Consider the following 22,851-nt stretch of genomic DNA (forward strand, 5'->3'; position numbering starts at 1 on the left):
CTCAACATCACCCCATTGCTAGAGCACAGTAGGCTGCTAAACTTCTGCGTCAGTGATGGAAAAAGGACTTTCCTTTCATCCCTGCAGGCATTCTTTTGTGCAGAGGCCAGGGAAACATCACAGACAGCACTGTTTCTATCAGCAGAAAGAATCTCTGCTGCTCAGTGCTCCCCTTCTCCCACCTGGCATTGCCACCAAAACCATCACTCCAAAGAGTAGGGAGGTTCCACAAGACTGTGAGGTGAGGATGCAACTTAGAGCAGTCAGGAACAGTGGGAAAGACTAGCAGCTACTCTTCATCATTCCTAGCTGGACTGCTAGGAAAAATGGGTCAAGGTTTTCCAAGGTAACCAAGGTGTGTTCAAAAACCCCAGAAGGATGGTTTTGGAAAAAAAAAAAAAAAAAAAAAATCACTAGTTATCTGGTTGCAAGGAAAAAAAGAAAATGAAAATAGCTGTGACTTCCAAGGTGCTTGCAGTCAATCACCTCAGAAAAAAAAGTTATCTGATATCTCTGAAAAAAAATCCCAAGCATGCTGTGCAAAAACCAATGGAGGAAACCTCATGGGTAAATAACTATCCGGCGCGCACAAGAGCACGGCTCTCAGGATGCATGTGTGTTTCTACTGCGGGAGAGAGAACAATTGAATTACGAGGAGCTCTTAAGCAAGTAAAGTAAACATCTTTTGGCAATTTAGTGCTGCACTTTGAAGCGTGGCTATGTCATACAAATGGTGAAATAGCACGGACACCCTTCTGCTGGCTAGTTTGTTTAATATGGTGAGTTGGGAGCTTGGGGAGCGCAGCGCTCTTTTAGGAGCTCAAGAGCCGGAGGAGGAAAGGTGTAGAAGGAACAGGAGAGGGATTTTGGAGAAAGCTACAGCTACCCAGAGCCAATGGGAAGGATCCACTGTGGGAACCCACAGCATCCATGGGGCAGCCGCTGCCACCCGGGGACCGGCCCTGAGCAGGCTCTGCCATGGGGCAGTGGGACAGGGAATAATCACACACGAGGGGTTAATTGCTATAAATATCAAGAATCAAATCAATATGTCAAGATGTGTGTTCCACTTTTTGCATGTATGCGGCGTGTAAATGAGAAACGGAGAGAGAGGGAGGAAGAGCTAGAAAGAAAAAGGAGAGACTACTAAAGAAATAAGCCCCCCTGTACAGACAGCCTGACGCCAGATGGCTTCTTCTAATAAATATTCAACCTTAACTCAGTTCCCATGTAACTTTGTTGTAAAGCTGCCAGCACACCCACACAGATCTGGGCCAGCAAAATGATTACAGTAGTACAAACAAAATAGTGCAATAGAGGAAACAGGCAGACAGGGTCCTGTATACAGAAAGACAGAGCTGTAAAGATGTGAGTTGATGAACCTTTAGATTTAATACCGAGAAACTTAAAATAATGACTTGGGCAGAGGGGAAAAAAAAAAAAAAAAACCTAAAAAAATAATATACAGGACTTATTTTTTCCTCACTGTTACTTTTATTGTTGGGTATATGCAGAACATCCTTCTGTCAAGACAGAAAACGAGGCACTGCACATTAGTTGCTATTCTGCATGTTTTCTGCATTCAGCTGGGATTCAGATACCTGGCCTGAAATCATTGTCCAGCTTAAATTTCCCATTGCCCATCCTGCTCACACAGGGCGTAAGTTTAAAAGGAAGATTTTCTCCGTGTCATTTGTTATTATGACATTTGTTGTTATTAATTGGGAAAAGGAAGAGATTTGGTGTATTTTTATTAGGAAAACACTGGCTCGGTGCTCAAAAACATGCAATATTCAGTTGTGAGAACGTTTTTGCCTAAAGCTCTTTAATTTCAAAATTGGATTATGAGATCTGAATATCAGAGTACACCACGTTGGCAACCCCAAAACTGTTTAAATAGGACCCTGACCAAATTCACAATCGAGTGCTGAGATTAAGAGGAGGAAAAGGGCAATGAAAAAAGTCCAAACTGAACAGGCAGATGCTTTGATGGAAGACAAAAACAAAAACAAAAAAAAACCCAAGATGCAAATAAAATAATTTTAAGAAGTTAAGGATTCAAGATACTGTTTTCTTGGATCTGTTTCATACAATAGGGTCTCAATTTTAGTGGCAGGGAAAAAAAGTGCACGGTCAGCTCTAAACTTCTACCTGCAGTTAAGGTGGTTATTCAACAACCATTCCCATGCCAGCAGCCAGTCAGGTACATAAAACTATGCATTTACATTCCTGAGAATGCAGCTTTTGATGTTTCAAGCTAACTCGTGGCGCTCCTGGAAGGGCATCATTTCAGATGATACAATAAAATAGCAATAGAATCAATAAGACAGAATTTAAAAAAAGAAAAGAAGTGATGGCGGGGGGAAGTAGGCTGAACGTCAGAAAGTATTTCCTGGTTGTGAGCATTTCCCTCTGCAAAGCAGATCGACAAGGAGAGGCTGTGGAGTCAGGCTTTCACTACTTCCCTCGGGAGATTGTCACTGTGGAGGTTTAAAAACAAAGCTGAACTCAGCACTAGTCAATGTGCTGCAGGGAATAACCCAGCATTGGGCAAGAAGTGGACAAGATCAATTAACAGATCTCTTCTATGTCTACTTTCTATTATTTCTGACTGTTAGAAGAAAACTTTGCGAGGGAAGAGCCCAGAGCTCCCTCCCTCACTTGTCTGAGAGCAGACTGCATTACGCTGCACACTCATGTCTGAATCTCTGTTCACTGCAACTGCTAACTCTCTCCCATCACTTTTGCTCTTGATTCCCACTACTACTGAGAAGCACTGGAAAGAATTTCCCAGAGAGAGAGGAGATTAAAAAAAAAAAAAAAAGGGGGTGAGGGGGGGAAGTAAACTGATATGAATCTCTCATTTCTTATCTTCCTAGGCCTCTTTATAGCATTCATCTATTCTGAGCAGTTTGACACTTCTTTCCCACCCACCCCCGTTACAACCAGCTGCGAATCATCTCCTTGTGCTCCTTCTCCCCCAGCCCCAAGGTGTGCTTTACAAGTCCACCCCCTACCACAACATGACAGCGTCAATAAGGGGAGCAGCTCTGGGCCTGGGGAAACGCACAACTTTTGTATGCAAGCAAGCAGGATGAAAGCAAAACAATGGAGCTGGACTCCAAGCTGTCAGCTCTTGGGAGAACAGGCCTGCTGAAGCCACTAATGACACACCTACCCAGCACCACAACACATCAAACGAGCCCTTCATTGGTTATGCTGGCTTGAAGTTTGAGAGATCTGTCCTCACCTTAGTAAACTAGGCAGGCGATGTTGAGAAATCCCTGGATAAAGCTTAGGGGTTCAGAGTCACCACTCTGCAGCACTCAGCTTCCCTCTGCAGCCAAAATTGGAGGAAAATAGGGGAAAGCTCAACATCAATTTAAACCCTCCCCAGGATCTTTTTGCTTAACAAATAAATAAATGTTTTGAAGTGTAAGGGGATAAAAGTGATATACACAGATTTCTTCCCCATGGCAGCCGTTTTTCTGCAGGCCTTGGGCTGCCTATAAAGGCATCCTCACAACATTGCTGGACCATTGGTTTTCAGATCTGCTTGATTTAATGCTGTGCCAAGTTCCCATTGGTACTACACAGTTTAGGAAAGGAAGGAGGCAAAAAGAAACAGAGTGAAGAAACAAATGGCAGAGAGAAGCTGGAAGAAAGTTCAAGATGGATATAGCAGGGTTTACCCATCCTGCTGTGTCTCCTCCATCTCTCCTTCTAGAGAGGATGTTGCCATCGTGGCGTGGATGCTTCTCAGCTAAGACCCAAAATAAATCAAAGCAAGGAAAGAACAAGGAAATGAAATGTGGGCTCCAGGTGCAGAAAGAAGAATGGAGCTTTGTAGGGCTAAGAGCAGGAAGCTGCAGCCCACCGCTTCTTACTGTACCTCCAGTGAGGGTAAATCCCACCGTGAAGAACCTACTCACCCAGGTCCCTCCTCTTCTGCTGGGTAGCTTTGCCCCTCATCACAGCCAGTATGACCATAGGAAGGGGGGAAGGTAGGAGCAGCAGCCTCAGTTTTCCAGAGGGAAATAAGCAACATTGCTGCCCCAACAAGGTGCTGGCAGGGGCCAAGTTCTGAGCTTTGCTTTTGAGCTGTGACATCTGCCTTGGTCCTGCAGCTGCTGGGGTGCTTGCCCAAGTGAGCACCGTACTGGCACACTCAGTCCCTTTGGTGGCAAACATCAGGGTTCGTTAGGAGGGCACACAGCCAGGTAATTAATGTCCACACATTGCAACTCCCATCACGTTAGCAATGGATTTCTTCCAAGCAGGGTATTTGTCTGGTTGGAACATCAGCAAATCTCACTGCTGCAGTCAAACAAGAAAAGAGTCAAAGGTGATAAAAACTGGTCGTATTTAACACATTTCTGTTCTGTAAAATTCTGTGTTGTCTGAGAAATGCATGCAGTGATTTTGGACAAGAGACTGAGCAGAGCGCAGTGTTGATGCTCTCAGCCATTAGTTTATAAATTGAATAAGATAGATGTGTTCATTCATATGAACTAATGTAGTTTTTCTTATGAAGGTTTCATATTATACAAATCCATTAGCATATTTACAAATTAATCTTCCCTTAGGAAGAAAAAAGATCAAAGATTTACAGAAGGAAGTGCTTTATTACTTTTAAACTGCCTTTTCTTTTTTTTAAAAAAGAAAGAAAAAGAAATGAAGGGAAATTATGTTGAACCATAAATGTTTCTTTATGACTACTGTACAGCAGCTTTGTGGGAGATTTAAATTTACTAAAGGGCAAGGGGGACTTTAAGCCATCTATACAAGTTCAGTATTAAAAATATATATACATGACAGGTGCCCATATAAGTTCATGCAGTACAAAATATTCCATAAATGAGCTCATTTATCTGAGTAATTTAAAAAGAGCTTCTGCACGAGGGGAGATATTTAGTTTGAATTATAGTCAGTTTACCTTTCATAAGTTTTTTCATCATTTCCCATACCTCCTTTGGTGCTACTGAGACTATAAGTAGTTATCAAGCATTATGCTCAACCTTGCTATTCCCTATTCCCAGCAAAGCCCTATCGTTGAAGTGTCTCCATGTTCTCTTCAAGATATGCTGTTTGTTAAACCCTGCATGCATGATTATTTCCACATCATAGATGCCAGATAAAACAAGATCAGGCTAAGAAATCTTTTATCTAAGCAAAGAACTTGAGTAATAAAGCATTACAGGTAAAGGAAAAAGCTGTAGGCTTGTCAGCATCGTTTAGATTTGACTCTGTTGTAAAACAAAACAAAAATTCAGATTTTCAGAATGACTTTGTACTGTGGCTGAAAATACACAGTAGTGGAACAGCATGGAAATGAAACGAGATGCAAACCTTTAATGATTTATTAATAACCACTTTCTGAGACATTTCTAACTACTAAAGAGAAATCAGATCACTAAATACATTAAGATCTTTAGGAAAAAAAAAAAAAAAGGAAGGAAGAATCACTCTATGATTCTATAAACCTTTGAAAAGTAATAAAAATAACAGCTAGATTTCCAAGGGGGAGAAGAAAGGAGGAAAAAGCTGGCAGTTGAAGCACATTTTAGGTTGAGCTGGTCCTACTTTGGGACAGGAATGTGAAGGAGGTGACCTCTAAGCCCTCTCCTAGACACAAATTTTTTACTTCTATGCTGAAATATTTGAAGATCTTTTCCAGTAAGTGCCTTTTTTTTTTTCCCCTTTCTTTTTAATACTTTAGGATATGTTCCAAAGAAAAATGTCATGTATATTATGAAGACTAAGGTTAAATTGCTATTCATCAACAGAATAATTCTCATTTTCTCACGATGATCATATTCACTTAAGAATAACTTCTTCCACTTATGTGAGCTCCCTTAAAAATTGATGTTATATTTAAAAGGACCTGTACCTGGATAACCTCTGCCACTCCTCCTCCTCCTCCTCACTATACGCCTGACAATGAATGAAGCCTTTCTGACAACGAATAAAGCCTTTTCCCAGCAGGACAGCTGTGCTTTTACTGTGCTGAAGGCACAGACACAAAGAAGCCAGCCATGCAGAGGTCAGTGCCAGACAGTAAATGGTTCTGTAGAAAGATTATCCCAGTGAACACATTGCTAAGAAAGCAGGTATTCTAAAGCTGCTCAAATAGCTGTATATTCGCTCTTCACACATCACACCAGCCAGCATCTAGTCTGCAGCCTTTGCTGGGAACAAGACTGGAGCCATTCTCCTCCTCACCCATTTCTATCCCACCTGTCTCCTAAGAGAACACATGCCTTCAGAACGTTTTGAAGGAGAAATATTCTACTCCAGAGATGACTTTCATTGTAAAGAATCACTGCTCTTATTCAAGCATGCTCTCCTCAAATAACCAGGCAACTTCATTTCTTTGCTCTTTCCCTCTCATTTCCTGAAAGCATCAGAGGGAAACTCTCAGGAATGTTTCTCACAACTACTTAGAGGGGAAACTCAGTGTTGATTTTTGTTTTCCTGTGGACGCTGCATTTGGCTATCAGAAGTTCATGGGTAACAAGCCATAATTTATCAATGTCTCTATCTGTCCATTTGGGAAACCACAAAAAGATAAGTCTACCTAAGCTTCAGGTCTGCGAAGGCCGGTAAATGTTTCTGAAGGTGTGACACTGCCCCAGCACCATTAACACTTTGTAGTTGTACATTATTTTATTTCAAGATTCAAAGATTCTTCCAAATCAATAACCCTAACAACTACGACACTCCTATGAGATATTTGTAAGTAAATATACTGAGGATAATACCTAGTCACTGCATCATAGCTTGAAATACCGACACCAGATTCAATTGTCATTCATCTGATCCACTAGTCCTGCTGAAGTCTGTGAAGCCTTTTTGCTGAAAATATTATTGGCAAATCTATTCAGAAGATTAATGTTAATTAGCTTAGGGTGGGGGAGAGTTTCATATTACTTGAAACTTGGCTCACAAAAAGAGAATGGCAAAGAAAAGAAGCATGTCCGAGAGCCAACGGGACAGAAGTCAATGACTTCTGAGATTCAATTAAAGAGAAAAAAGCCACATCAACAAAATAACCCTTAGGCCAGTATACCACTCTCACACCAAGAGGCATTTAAGGTTAGCACCTCACACTTTCCAAGCACTCAGCTCTCCAGCCATCACCACCTTGTTTAGGATGCTGACTGCGACGCAGATGGGAACAGAAGTTTGGCACCACGAGTTTTTCAGGTGAAAAAGTGTGCCATTGGTGAAGAATTACAAGTCATTAAACTGGAGCACATGCTGTGTGTGCCTCTTCAATTCAATATAGGGAATTAAGAAGTCTAATGCCTGTGGCATTAAATATGAATGATGAATGTGAGAAATAAAATAAGTAGAAGAGAAATCTATGTGTTTCATTACACAAGCTAGCTATGCCACTGACACCTTTGCTTCTGCACGAAAAAAAAAAATCTGTCTAAAATTAGAAAGCAAAGAAAACCTGAAAGCTTGTTTTTAAGGAAATTTATATCAAATTCTGGTGAGCTTAAGGAGAAATGTTTTCCTCCAGTTTCAACACCATTCTGATTATTAACCAGGAATCAAGAAGGGTAGCACAGTTTTTCTTCAGAACAGATTTGTAAATGAACAGGCAGTATTTAAAAGAAAGATCACAAACTTTAGAAAGAGAAATGTCAGAAGTGACACATTATCTCACTTGAAGGCATGCATCTGACTCCTTCCTGCAACATGAAGGATAAACATCATGAGCCACAAAGGCTTCTGTGTGTATCATAAACCGCACTGTATGGGAAAACAATTCTCCAGCTTTCCAAAGGAAAAGGTTTCTTTCATCTCTGATCAAGTTTCAGAGGTATTATTATTTATTTTCACATGAAGGACTGTGAAAAATTCACCTCATCATTTTGTGCAATGAGTTGGAGAATACTTGGGAGCCTCACTAAGGCATCTAAACTTACAGGCATATCCGAGAAAGTTACCCTTAACCTCCTCTGGAGATAATGCAAAGAAAGATGCTCCAGAACAGGGTTCTGCAGCGAGCTCCTAACACAGACCAAGATGAGCAACGTGTTAGAAAGGTCACCTTAGAATCAGAGAATCATTAAGGTTAGAAATGACCACTAAGATCACCAAGTCCAACCATCTATCCATCCCCACCATGCCCACTAAACCGTGTCACACTCAATGCAACACCTATCCTTTTCTTGCAAACCTTCAGGGAAGGTGACTCCACCACCTCCCTCCTTCTCCCCCTTGCACTCAGAAGCAAAAGAAGATTGCTGCTATCTATACCTGGTACATCTCACTTCTTGACATCAAATATTAAGCAAAATTATCTGAATGTGGTAGACCAAAGGACAGCATTGAGAACAAGTTACTATTGATAGGCACTTAAAAAGGAAGCATGGCAAGTAGTTGGATGTTAGGAGACACTGAAGATGATGAAAGAAAAAAATCCATGAACTGATAATGAATCTCCACCAGTGAGACTGAGGTAAAAGATGAAGGAGTGTTGGGATCTACTGGAAAGACATTAGTTAAAGGAAAAACTGTGTTGACTTGTCCAGAGGGTTCTGAGACAACATGGTGCCCAAACAGTCAAGTATCAAACTCTCATCTATTTTATATTACACTTATGGATGCTTTTGGACACACAATGAAAACAGCAACTGTTTGGAGACCTCCTAAAGCATCTGTTCCGACTGAGCTAATTTTGAAATTATCTTTCTTAGGCATAACTTTTTTTAGTTGTTGATAAAAATGACTTTTTTTTCTTTTTTTGGGTATAGAGGCATGAATTATGCATATATATACACATACACGCATGCATAAATAACATGTGTATGGTATATTTTGGCACGTATTTTAAGTCCTATATATTTTCATCCAGATTTTTCTCCACTTGCGTTCAGGCACCAAACAGGAGATGTTTTCATCATGTGATTTCCTGTTAGCTATATTTTTTACGCAGTGGATCTCAACATAGATGGCATGGATTTCATCCCAGTCAGCAGAACTTCTATGGAGGTGGGGGGATCTGAAATCAGCAAGTGGAAGGAGAGACTCACCGACCACAGAGCAGCTGAAAATGGGGAACTGTTGATGCAGCCCAGCTTCGTGTGGACATCCAGAAAGAGCAGAACATTCAGATTAATCCCCCAAATTTCAGGAGGGCAAGCTGAGTTGGTTTGGTTTTGGTGGACATTTTGCACATGCATATATGTGGGGACTGGGTCATAGGCACTAGAAGTATTCACGGGTTTTCCCATAACAGCTCTTTTGCCAAATCACAGTTGTCAATCAGTGCTGTCACCACACACATAACGTGGTTGCTGGAATAATTCAGGTGGCAATGGGATCCTGGAGAATTTCAATCCGAATTCATCTTTTTGAAATTAGATTTCTTTTCCCCCCAGTGCCACAAACTAAAATGATGTAAAGTGCAAAAATCTCTGTAGTAAATTAGGGATAAAATAATAAAATTGTTCAACGAATATATTTTTCATGCTCGAGGGCTGTGTGTTTTAACAGTTTTCTAACTGTTCATTCATTTATATAAAAATACTTCAGTTATTATCTACTTGAGTTGAAATTAGATATTTAATTGACTGGAGGGAATGAAATCCGCTCACTTTTAAATAAGGCAATGATTTAAAAATATTCCTGTAAAGTGATTTGTAAGACCACACCAGCACTAGTTCTTGGCACACGTCCTTGTCTGTGTATATATTTTAAAAGCACGGTTGTTTTTACAAACGTAGTACTGTGAGAGCTAACTTCTTCAGAAACATGTTTATCTTAATTAGGAAAGTCAACAGACTTCTAATGGGAAGAAATGGGTATTTTTCTCTGTGGTATCTAAAGCATCAAAGGCCTCGTTCTCATGCCAAACCAATCTTCCTTCCTGCCTGCCTTTCAAACCCAGGTGATTGCAGACAGCTGAGCAGACATTTTCCCAAAAGCTTCTATTGACCTGGCTCCAGTCCTTTCCCGTGCTCTGTCTCCTTTTCTATCCGCATGTCACTTCTCTTTCTCTTTCTGTGTATTTGTTGTATTTTTGCCTGAGGAAACCTAGGGATATTCATGGCACTGAGGCAAATAATGTGGAATTAAAAACTAAATTCTTCAGGCCTTATCCTAGCAACAGGACCATCACCATCTGTTCAGAGGACAGGACTGCCATTATCTGCTGCATTCTTTGTACATACTCCATCACCTGTGAGGGGAAAAACATTGCCCCTTATCCTGGGGTCTTTGTTTAAAAACAAAGTCGTCTGCTTCTTTCTGGTACCAATGCATTTCATAAATGTGATATACAGTACATTTAAAGAGATTAGACAGCAAGAAAAGCCTTAAAAGCTTTATATATTAAAAAAAAAAAAAATCTTGGAAGAACATCTGCATGATATACAACAAAAGCAAATATTGTTTAATTTAAATAAACAGCAGAGATTCATTGGTAAAAGTTCATCCAAATTCCTCAGTCTACTACAACTTTCAGTAACACAAGCACTGCGCATTTGACTTTAGGGCCATTTTTACAACAGCAGCAGGATTGTTATTAATTTTTTTTTTTTTCTTTTTGAATTTAAACACCTAATTTAAAAATCTGCATTCCCCCATGTGCTGTGAAGGCCATTTTTGCTTCCCACAAGCACATCTACTTAAAGAGCTGCACGCTTTCTACCTCAGGAAAATGTGAAGTTTATCAAAGAGCAGAAACACTGTATAAATTAATTCAAAGTCGTCTTTTTTCTACTCTTTATGAATCTTGCTCCTTTTTTCCCCCCGTTTCTGTCCTCTCTGTGCATTAGAATGAGGGAAGGAGTGAATGTGGAAGTAAGGTAAAAATTAGAGAAATTAAAAAAAAAAATCCTGGAAATCAGAAGCAGCAATCTTGACCTCATTATGTTTTCAGTTAAAAAATGTAATTTATAAAAGCTGGGTGACTGGCTGTCTTTGTTGGTTTTATGCCACTTATAAACAAAGCTGCAGTCATACTCATTTCTCAGCACTTACAGACACATTTGTGGTATGTAGCTTGGCAACATAAATTGGTAAAATCTGCCTGCTCCCACCAAATCTGCTAAGTGCTTTTTTATCCCATGCAGCCAGCAATCTGAACACCAAAGCTGCCCTATCCTCTCTGCCCAGAAGGAGAACAGGGCAGAGCACAGGAGCTGGAGCAGATGGGCTTCAACCTCATCTCCCTCCTCCTCCTCTCCTCAGGACGCCAGCAGCAACTGCCAGCACAGGAGGAGCAAATTCAGTGCAGACATAGCAGGACTGTCCAAGGAGTGTGGGAAGGGATGGGAAGTCAGGCTTAATAGAACAACTTCTCCTTTCCCTTCCCATATCTCTATCTTCCCTTAATTCCCCACTTCCAATCTCATTGATTACCTTAATTTGTTTGCTCCTGCTTTGTTGCTGGCTGGGTTCTGACAACAGGTGCTGCCACCCTAATTAGCAGATCATAGAGTTACTCCATGGGACAAGAGCTGTCCCACATAAGCCCTTAAATATCACCTAACAGAGGCTGAACTGAGCACCTCCTCCTTTCACATTAAAGCTCATCTCCGTTCAGTTACTTTCTCACAAATGTGTCCATGGATTGAGAAAACAGATCAAAGGGAAGTGAAGGATTGGTCTACAATGTCAAAAATTAGCTAAAAAGCATCCCGGTACGATTAATTGGTTGCACCAACAGCTTTCACTCCTTGGTCAGACAAAGACTAGTGGTTTGGCTTAGGCAAGCATGGAACAAGGTGGCCAAAAACAGAAGTTGAGAAATGCCATCTCAAAGGGCTTGTACGACAAAGTACAACTCATCCCAAGTGCCATCTGCTCCTCTGCGAGCTTACCTATGGGAAACTGCTGGGGAAGCTGTAGAGATGAAGGCCCCCAGGTAGAAGCTGCTGCTTAAATTTAGCCCAAAAGGATTCAGCTTGCTCTGCATCGAGGTGGCCTCAGATAGGAAGACACTTTGGCCAAATCTGAATATAATTGTGTTCTTTAGATCTTCTTTCAATGGACAAATCAATCTCAAATGGTACTACTTCAGTGGAATTATCCATAGATTTGTCAACACAGACAAAGATTTATTTTAAAAGCCTTTGAAGCATTGTTTGGATTCTGGCTTTCTTACCAAGCACTAAACTTCTCATCTTTGCATTCCTCCAATATTTCATGAAAGTAATAAACTGCTGTACATATTCTGTAAAGAACCAAAATGATGTTGCCTCACTGTGGGGAATACAAAATTCATATATTATCATTCACACAGTCCTGTCATCGTTATGGACCAGGCTTTAAAGAAAAATGAAAGATGGATAGAAATACTGTATTTTACATGGAAAATCTGGTGGGTGGGGTGTGGCAGGACATAAAAGCATGGTCCTGAAAGCAAAGGTCACATTTCAGTAACAACCTAATATCTCTAGAAGTGCAGAAATGCAGCCTAAGGTCAGAGATAAAGATGCCCTCTACAGTTTCTTGGCTTCAAGTAGGAAATTGTTCACAATTTAAAACAGATAAAAAAGTACATTAAAGTATTCTGAGATGAAAGGTAATTTCAATTATTTTCCTGAAGTGACACAGTCTAGTAACAGCACTACACGACAATATTTTATACAGTATTGATCTGGTAAAAAGAGACTACAAATTGAATTTGAATTTTGAGGACAACGATAAGAGAATGGTTGCAGACTAAGCCATTGCTAGATTCATCACACTCAGTTTAAATAAATACAGAAATAAAGGAAATCCTCATGTGGAGGAATAGCTGACATTGAATGAGAAGGTTGCAAGGGAGAATATTAGCGAGGTAAAAAAAAAAATTTCCTCCCTTTGGAGGAATGGCATCAACTAGATACTGTGCACTTTTTTAATTCTCTAACTTCTCAGTTTTTTACAGGTGCTGGTTTTCATGCCATCCAAATGCATTTTATTCCTACTTCTAAACAACAAAAAATATGTGAAGACATAAAGCTAAACTTCACAGAACAGCAGCAAAGAGCCTGCTCTCCAACTCCATATCTGAATACAAATAGCAAAATCAGCTTCCTCTCATCTCAAGAGTAACATAACATAGCACCACAATACCCACCAAGATGCCCAGGGTCATCTCTAAGAGAACTGAAGTAGCTGCAGAGCTTAAAGTCTTCCCTCTGCTGTGATGGGGACCTCGCAGGGCTCTCATCTAGCCCAGAGAGCTCTCTCACAGCATAATGCACTTGGGTTCAGCCACTTAAGGCATTCTGTATCTCAGTTTCACCATTAGTAACACAGATATTAAACATTTGTCTCGATCCTGAGGTACTGCCAGACGTTTATGTTATAGAGGAACATTTCAAAAGCTATTGAGGAGCACAGATGATCGCTGTGACTATCAAACCAATGCTGAGCTGCTGTTGTACTATGTAAGCATAATGATAACAGTGAATGGTAATGACGTTTTAAAAGCTGCTTACTACTTCAGCAAGTTGACAGCTTCAGGTTTTGATTCAGGTCTCCAAGCTCCCCAGCCAATCACTAAATGAAGAGTGGAGAAGGAAAAAAAAAAAATAACAACAACAGCAAAGAGCTCTTTTTGTCAAACAGTTTTCCTTTGGATAGACTTTATAGTCTTGCAGATTAATAGGGCTCATAAACAGTGGGATGAGGAAGGGGAAAACAAAGGTAAAACTCTTAACGAGGGAGCTTATTGCATGGAGGTGACCACAAGGACCAAATGCAGCAGCAGCTCGAGGGGCAGAAGCCCCAGACCACACATGGAACACTGTGCTGGAGGCAGCACTGAGGGCATCACAGAGATGAGGAGCCAGGCAGTGGGTATTGCAGCCCCAGCCCCACAGCAATCACTTCTGTTGCTGCTGCTAATGATGAATACCATATGCTTGGCTCTGGCTGTTCCAAAGTACGTTACATTGCTACTGCCAATGAGTCAATCGACTCTTTTCTTTCTGTAAGATGTACAAGTTTATGCCCGTGCATATTTCCTCAAAACTAGTATGTGGGCAATAATGTCATAAGACTGAAACATCCTCCAACAGTGCCTTTTTTTCATTGGTCGGATTGCCTTGTTCCAGTCAGGTACAGCATTTACTCTTTCCCTCTCCCCTTCTCCCAAATAATTATCCTTAAACAGGAGAGATGGAGAGATAATGTGATTATTCAGATCTTATTTTTTTCCTTCTGTTGTTTTGAACCAGTTCACTTCACTGTACTTAGAAACATGGATTGGTCAGTCATTTTTTGGGAAACCTAGAGATGGGGGGGAAAAGCAAAGTTCACATCAATTTTTTTTAAATTTTTTTTTAATCACCTTTCCTGTATCACCCTCCCACTACCAGAAAAATCAGTTTTATTCAAGTCATTTTGGCCAGCACATATTAATTTGTCAATGAAAATGAACCTAATGGATCCTCATTTTCTTAATAATTTACAGCTTCCTATCAAAACAGTTTATTTTGTGGGTGCCACCGCAGGGGATCAAGTCCATAGGCATGCAGTTCATGTAATTAGCATGCAGCCTGCAGCCTTATCTGCTCAAACACTGTAGGAAAGTTCTCAGGTTTCTCTATTTAATCTGTTTCCTTCACAACTATGTACTCTGAGCAGCTGTGAAACATCAATTTATTTATTATTATTATTTTTACTGTACTTCTGAATCTATCAACTTTTACCTCCAACTCTGCAAGTATGATGGCATGCACATAAATACTGCAACAAGCCCTAGCTACAGCATGGACACCAAACCACAAGAGCAGAGCTGATTTAAGGCCTTGCTTTGCCTGCTGCCACTTCTGGGCTTTCAGTAAGAGCAGTTTCACTAGGCTGCTGTCAGATGAACAAAGCTCCCAGGGAGCAGCACAGTGTCAGTGCAGGTAGGACAGTAACACGACTGGATGCCTCAAAAGACCGCTACTCTTTCTGACAGAAGAAACCTGCACATTGTTTCAGAGCCAGCTATAAAAAGAAAACGGGGAAAAAAAAAAAAAATAGACTGGCAGCGGGCCCTTAACAGAGACAATCCATTGTAGCACCTCTCTCCATTTGTTCTATGCCAAAATGATTTCCTATCCACCTGTTCATAAAAAGATAGAGCTAAAAGTATCCAGTCATTGTGAATCAGAGTCACAGGGAACATTAATACCTTGGCACTCAGCCTGTAGGAAAAAAAAACCCACAATATATTACTTCCGTCATACACGTAAGAACTACAGGGAATCATTTTCATACACTTGAATAGGCCACTGTTAGTGATCAGCAGTTGTTTGGCCAAATTAACCCCAGGTCTACCTCCAAAATGATTATGATTACATATTATAATTAATGATGACACTAAGGATATTAGGCTCCAAGGGGGTTTTGTTTGTTTGAATGAATGATAGATTTGTTCTATTCAAAGAGAAGTGTTCAAGGCACGCTTTTGGCTTAATGCATCTACATGCAGCCCTTCAAGTGATCTCATGGTTGATGGTAATTTGGGAGAAATTAGATACTTTAGGAAAGAGAAGGGGGTCCTTTCTGGATTTTAACTTTCTGTCTTCTCCTAATGAATAAAAATGGTCACAATGCTTTTTGGTCAAAGTCTAGTCTATCATCTTAGTTAAACGTATCTGAGAAGTCATCATGAAGCCTAGATAAGAGAAAGAGGTTGGCAAGCTCAGTGTTGGCATCTAGGGACAGCAGGAAATGTCTGTAGCAGGTATTTATGGTGTGTTTGTTGTAGTAAAACATGTGAGGATTTATGCACGTACAAAGTGGTGGAGAAAGACAAAAAAACAAGATTCTAAATTAACAGACTAAATCCATATTTAGGAGTCTGAGTGACTACAGATCTAAATCTTGCCTGTCACTGACCACTATCTCTAAAATAAACCAGCACCTGAAGTCACATTCCTGGAAGTTAAGGAATTATGAAATGTAGCTCCATTATTTAAAACTTAGCTACAATCGCTTTATTTTCTTTCTCCAGCCCTCCTACCCCCCTTCCCCTCCTAAGCACTAAGTGCAGAAAATCTGTGGGTTTGGAGCTCAGTCAGCAAACAGCCCTGAATACAGTGCTGGCTTCAAGTCACTGCTCCAACAGAGAGGCCATGCACATTGCTTTAAGTGGTTGCAGCAGCAGGCTATGCAAACCTGAAATGCTGCAAGGTTTTACCACCCAACTTATGTCTGAAGATCTGGTTATAATATTCCCTTTACCCTTTATTCTATTGCAGCAGGATAAGTCACACATGGAAAAACTAGAAGTGAAAAATGTTAACGCAAGACTGCAATAGAAACTTCATCTCCTTGTCTTTTTTGTTGTTGTTGTTGTTATTTCCTTCAATAGCCATATAGTACTTGACATGCACCAAAAAATTTGAGGCTTACAAGACCAAATAAAATCTCTATGAGGAGCTATTTGTTCTTTGGTTTCTCTTTCATTTTTATAAAAGCATTGCACTGTATAAATACATTACAGATAGATTATTTATAGCCCTCCTATCTAGCCAAAAAAAAAAAAAAAAGAGTAATTAGTTTACATAGCCAATTTTTCTATTGCTAAGATTTATCCACCTGTAGTTTTAAAAACAGCAACTACTTGACAGAGTATATTGATGTGCTTTAATCACTGCTGAACATTTCCTGTCTATTTGTAGGCACTCAGAGAAACCCAAGGGGCATAATTTACTAGAGTCCAAACTGAAGTCGTTTGACAGGATGTCACAGGGAATAATCCTAGAATTATGAGCGTAAAAACAGGATATTCAACAGCGTGAACCAGTCCAACCTTGGCAGTTTAGTAATTTCTATACAACCAGAGGAACCACAGTGGTAATCTTTTACCAACTTATCATAGTTAAAATGAATTATTTAAGAAATCTTCATGGAAATGTCATATATTACTGATCTCCAATCAAAGCCTGAGAGTTTGAAAGGAGAGGAGAGAGAAGAACTATTCATGACCTTAAGTTCCCCCATTCATGAAAAGTTGGTATTGCATTACAGTTTTCCAGTTTGATGTTGCTTCTAAAAGAAACAAAGAAATTAATAATAAGCCCCTTACTTTGGTCATCTGGCCTTGTAGAGGAATGGAAACAGTGGTACATGTTGGAAGAGCAGAATGACTCCAGCCCAGCCCAGGAGCTGCAATGAGCTGTTTGCATCAAGACCTTCAACGGGGCAGAACTCGAGGTGGACCAGATGACTCAGACAGGCCCAGACCAGGACAAATATCTATCAGAACGGAGTAGAGTCAGAGAGGTCACAAAAGAGTTCGGGAGCTGGGAGGAAGTGCACAAGAAAGTCTCAAGAGGAACACTGACAGAAAACTAGGCTGACAAGGTAGAAAGGAAGGAACGAGAGGGATAAAACCAAGTTGAATCGTATTGATCATAGAATACGAATATCATTTGCAAACAGTATGAACACAGAACACTACTATTCCCCTCTGTCCTCACCACCTAAATAAACATGTATTCCTGACTGCAAGCTCACAGATATCAGGTGAAAGGGAGAAGGTGCTGACGGCATGGAAGAAAGGAAAGAGGTTGTGGAGATGCATTAGCGAAGCTGAGTTTTGACAGCATAATTATGCTTAATTCAACATGGAAATGCTCTCAACAGTGTCTAAGCAGAACCCAAAAAAGCCTCCATGACTTCTTCCAGTTAGGTACTCAGCTTAGCAATTTGTTAAGCCAGGGCTGTAGAGAAAGGAAGCGGAGTCAACTGATAGTGAAAAACGTCTGTGAGGAAGGAAAAGACATACGTGCATTGTGAGGAAAGACTACAGCCCTGGATTTATTATATACATAGTAATTAATAATGACCCATTTTTCCTATTCCAGATTGCTAAATTCCTTACTCATTTTAATTAAGTTCACTCTAAAAATAGGATGCTGTAAGAACAAAGAACTTTTTACTACTTCAAAAATGCAAGCTTACTCTCCAGCCAGGATTTTCCCAGCTCTCAGTGCTTTGGTACAAAGAGCTATTATGACACGACATAAATGCGCTATCAGTGGAAGACATTTTTAGATAAAACTTGATAATGTAACATTTACTGATTCCGTCTGTCAAGACAGATAAAGAGAATGAGACTTCATAGCAAAACACACAGGAAACGTAATGGCAACAACAAAAACAAGTATAGGCAGCATAGGCACTACTTGTTGACCTACAATCTGTATTCGTTAAATTCTTTCCCATAGACACAGGAATTGCTTTCTGCACCAATGTGGCTCTAGGAGCTCCAGTTCTAACAATACAATTACATTTACTTGACAGCATTCAGAACTTATTTCTATTATTTATTTTAAACTTCCTAATTCCATCTTCTGTACACAATTTTAATGATACACAACAATATGGGGCCATATAGTTGCCTAAATACATAGCCAGTCTGATGAGATCTCCCTCCTTTCGGGCACTGTGAGGCCCATCAACAACACTCAGCTCAGAAACACAGCCCAGAAGCTTTACGTTTCCCTTCTGCGTCATGAACCTGATTTAAATTCAGAGCAAAGACAAGCATCCCTGGTGAAGAGCAATTGCTCTTTAAACAACTTTCATAAACGCTTCCTGTGCTAACAAGGGAGCGTAGAGTTTGCTTAGGTGAAATAAAGCAGACAGACAGACCTCCCCATATCCCGCTTTGGTTCCAAGTTTCAATAATGAACAAGGGTGTGCAAAGAAATGAGAGCAGTGGAAGTGCCAGAGGTATCCCTTGGAGATGTGTATATCGTGTTGTCATGTAAAAGAGCTCTTGAATGATAAAGAAGCAGAACCCAATTTACTACCAGTTTCATGCTAATCTGAACCAATAACTAACTGCAGACTTTGGACAGTATCATGATGCCTGCAGTAATTAATTCACCTCTTTATTCCCCAAACATGCTAGGAAATTAATTTCCAATACTAGAATTAATTTGGCGCTAGAAGATATGAAAGCATTTGGAGTTACCTGGCAATCACTTGGAAGTCTTTTCTTGGACTCAGCACAGTAGAGTGCGTGGCCTTACAGAGGCACAAGCTCAGAGATACCATCCCCACACATGACAAGTCTGTTGGAGAGCAGAGCTTATCCCAAATTGTGGTCTTCCCTTGGGCAAAAACCAGACATGGAGGAGAAAACAGAGAACCACGGTTCAGGCAAGTTTCAAGGCAGTTGAATGGAGACACTTTCGATGTTCTGGTCTACAGAAAGAAGTAGATAATATCCAAATTAAAAGTGATTAAGCCCTTCTCAGTGCATTATACCACCAAATGAACATGAATATCTTTTCAGCTTTCTGAATTAGCTGGTATTAAGAATGAAAACAGAGGTGTCAAGTAATTATCTACATCGTGATCTAAAAGTAAAGTCTACTCTGCAAAGCAAGTGAAAGCCAAATTTAAGTGATTTTGCATTATTTTCATATATTTGGGCACTGAACTATTCCTGAAGCCATTTCCACTGAAGCTTGAATTCCAATTAATGAGAAAAATTCTGCATGTAAACAATCTTAAACTTTTCAGAAATCTTCACACTAATTACCTTTTTATTAAAAAAAAAAACAACTTGTAAAGCCAACCTTCATAAAATTATACTTTATATGTCATCCACAAAAATATCTCCAAATTTTTAATTATTTAAGACTCAAAAATTCTTCCTTACAGATGACACTGACAGAACAGCAAAGGGCTGAACCTGGCCTAGGATTTCAGGTATGCAGAGATCATCATAGTTGTTAGATAGAAGCTTTTTTTATTTTAAAATGTTTCTTAGAATTAATAATGCTCTAACACCGCAGACATGTTAGAAAACAGATTGTTAAGGCTAGAAGGAAAAATAATGTGTATGTAATGAGGTCGATAACCTGAAATATACATAAAGTTGTGAAAAAAATGGTTTCTCTCTCCATTGAGCTCTCCTTTCAATCACTCTTGCAGTCTCCTCTTCAGCCTTTACGAATCAGTGGTTATTTATGAGTCAGTAGGAGACAACAGGAAACACAGTGTTGCATGGTATCTTGGAAGGATGAAGAAAATTTTCCTCCCCAGACCTGCAGCTGGTGACGCTGGGACACCGCAAGGGGCCACACTGTCGTAGTCTGGATGTGGGACAGCAAAAAAAAAAAAAGAAAGAAAAAAAGCTACTATTTACTACCTTAAAGAAAAAAATAAGAAAGGTATCTTGGACTAACTTCATTTTGTGAATTACAGCTTTTTTTTTTTTTTTTTTTTTTTTTTTTTTTTTTTTGCTCAATAAAGAGAGAAAAAAAAAACCAACATTGAGAAATGGAATTTTGCCCATAGACTGATGACTACAGATCACATTTCTAGTGGGCTTATAACCTGCTCCAGTGAAAACATAATTTTTAATTTGCTTTTAGGGTTATTTATTTTTTTTTATTATTACACTAAGGGTTTATAATTTAACGTCAAACATAATTTTGCACGAATTACGAGACTGCACTATGATGCTGAAGATAAGATGTATGTGACTGGTTGGCATCGCCTCAAACTGGGCTGCTGAGAAAATGGATCACTAATTGGCAGGCTGCCATCCCATGCTCTGCTCCGTGCAGCTTCAAATGGAACGAGCTATCTTTGCAGAGTTACTCACAACAACCTCTCAGACAGCGCAAAGAAAAATAGGCATCTTTTAACCCTGTTGTATTCACCATTTCACATGGCGCAGGCTACACTTGATTTTAGCAATGGGTGATCACATTCGTTTTTTGTAGTTCTATTTAAAAAAAAAAAAAAGAAAATCACTATTTCTAAATGTTTATGCCTTAGAAGAGACATTTCAGGTACCAATTAAAACTCTAAATTATTGGTTGTATCACTTCATAAAAATCACACCAATTTTGATTAATTGTAGTTCAGCCATTTAAGAGCTGAAAAAACATGACATTTTACTATGATGTCATTTTCTCGTTCATTCCAGTGGTAAAAGTCCTCTGCTACAGCTCCAGAAAGAATAATATAAAATTAAAGCATGGAAATGATCAGAGGAAATAATTTTGACAATGAAGTAATTTCCTAGATTGGTTTTAAGTATGACTTCTTTGTCAGCTTTAAATAAAAAAAATAAAAGATGCCATAATTTTATTGAACTTGCGTGGTGAATGAGTAATGGGCATATGTAAGAAATGCTGTAAGTTAACATAAAATCAAACCATATGCTTGAGCCCAACTAGAAGAGAGCACCCCAAGACTGAACCCAAATCAAACATATACAAGGGAATCCCAAGCCAAAGTACGATGTCTTCAGAACCGAGTATTACTAAACTTAAAAGCCACAGAAAGCGGGATGATAAGATCAAAGGCAATTCCTTTGACAAATAGACAGCATGGCCTACATTCAAGTTTTCAGATATACTTGACATTCAAAGCTGTTAAGCAACAACTTAAATTTCCTATCAGAAACTTTTGTACATTCTGAAGAGTTTTTTTCCCCCTCTAAATAAGTAGTTTCAGAATTTTGCCATTAGATTTTTTTTTTTAAATATTATTTTTGAGTGCAGTTGAAAGTGAAGCCCTTGCATATGTTTGTGTTTTCATAGGTGCCAAACTGATGCTAGGATACAATCCAACTTCTTTTGAAATCAATTGGAATTTTTCACTTGACTAGAATTCAAGCATCTGTTATTAGCAATTTCAGAGAGAGAAAAACTTCAAAAATAATGCAAAATGGGGAATTGGGACACTGTCAGTTTCTCTGTAGTCATCGTTCATTTAGAAATTGAAGTAATTTGTAAACTGTGTGACTTCCCGAATTAGAGACCAAGGCTGCCCAAAGGAAGCAGCGACAACAACCTTGTAAAAAATGTCAGTACAGAAATAGTGGCAGCATTCCTTGCTAGCGCCTTCCTGGAACTCCACCATTTCAGATACAGATGTACAGTCCGGTGCAATCCAGAACCTGCAACAGGATCCAAGAGCAGATCCATGGAATGAATTTCCCTTTACAGCAATTTACGTCATCAGATGCCATTTGGCTGGGAACAAAACAAAAGTTCTGAATATAAGGAAAAAGAAGAGAGCTGAGAAAGCTGACAGATTTTCTCAAGACTCAGTGTCCTCAATTTCTTCAAGCATCCTTGAGTACCATCAAGTGCTATCCTTCCCAATGCAGAGTATTTTTTCCATTACCAACCTCCATGCTAAGAGGAATGTGAATTCAAACCTGTGTCTCCAACGCAATGTGCGAGGGAAAGGGAGCACCCACTGAAAAGGTTAAAAGAGTACTTGCTCAGAAACATCTCAACTGTCAGGAAATGAAATTTTTTGAGGGGGGGTGTTACTCAGAAAAGAATCACTGCCTGTGCAAAACTGCATGGAGTGAATTATCAGTGCCAAACTGGTTTTGCTTTAAAAGCATGCAATAGTTTGTGTATCTAAGGGGACGTTCGTTTAGCAAACAGACGTCAACAACAGGGACATGGCCTCCCCAGAAGAGGAGAAGCCAGGCTGAAGCACTGCAGGAGGTGCCTGGTCCTGCAGGAAGGACCATCTGCAGCCCCTGTGCGAGGAAGGATTTCCTGCCTCCCACATCTCATTGAGATCTATCAGATGGAATATGGAGATGGAGAAAAATTTAAGTTTTCCATACAGAAATGTGACAGCAAGACAATCAATACATTTAACCTTAAGCACAAACCTAAGCATCAAAAGGCCTAAACCCATGAGCCTCATCACCTTTGAAGTCCAATCAGAAGTATAGGCAACAAGGGATGTTTCTGAGTTTACGATCATTTGATGCGTGCAATATTGTATTTAAATCACTGACTCCCAATGGTGTGTCACAGCCACCAAAGGCAATGCAGTCATTGGTCAGTTGAGCATGTAGATTTGCCCAAGTACAAGCCCTGGTAAACAGGATGCCTGGAAACA

General features: G+C 39.7%; 1 long non-coding RNA gene across 1 annotated transcript in view; it reads right to left on the reverse strand.

Annotated features, from left to right (window-relative positions):
• Nucleotides 1-19,167, reverse strand: part of LOC149917184 (uncharacterized) — a 33,133-nt gene extending 13,966 nt beyond the window's left edge. Inside the window, exon 1 of the long non-coding RNA XR_016467980.1 lies at nucleotides 18,932-19,167. This is a non-coding gene — a long non-coding RNA (uncharacterized LOC149917184). The remainder of the gene's footprint in view (nucleotides 1-18,931) is intronic.
• Nucleotides 19,168-22,851: the final 3,684 nt, after the last annotated feature.

Source organism: Phasianus colchicus, chromosome 7, assembly GCF_987193195.1.
Source record: "Phasianus colchicus chromosome 7, bPhaCol1.hap1.1, whole genome shotgun sequence".
NCBI classification, from domain to species: domain Eukaryota; kingdom Metazoa; phylum Chordata; class Aves; order Galliformes; family Phasianidae; genus Phasianus; species Phasianus colchicus.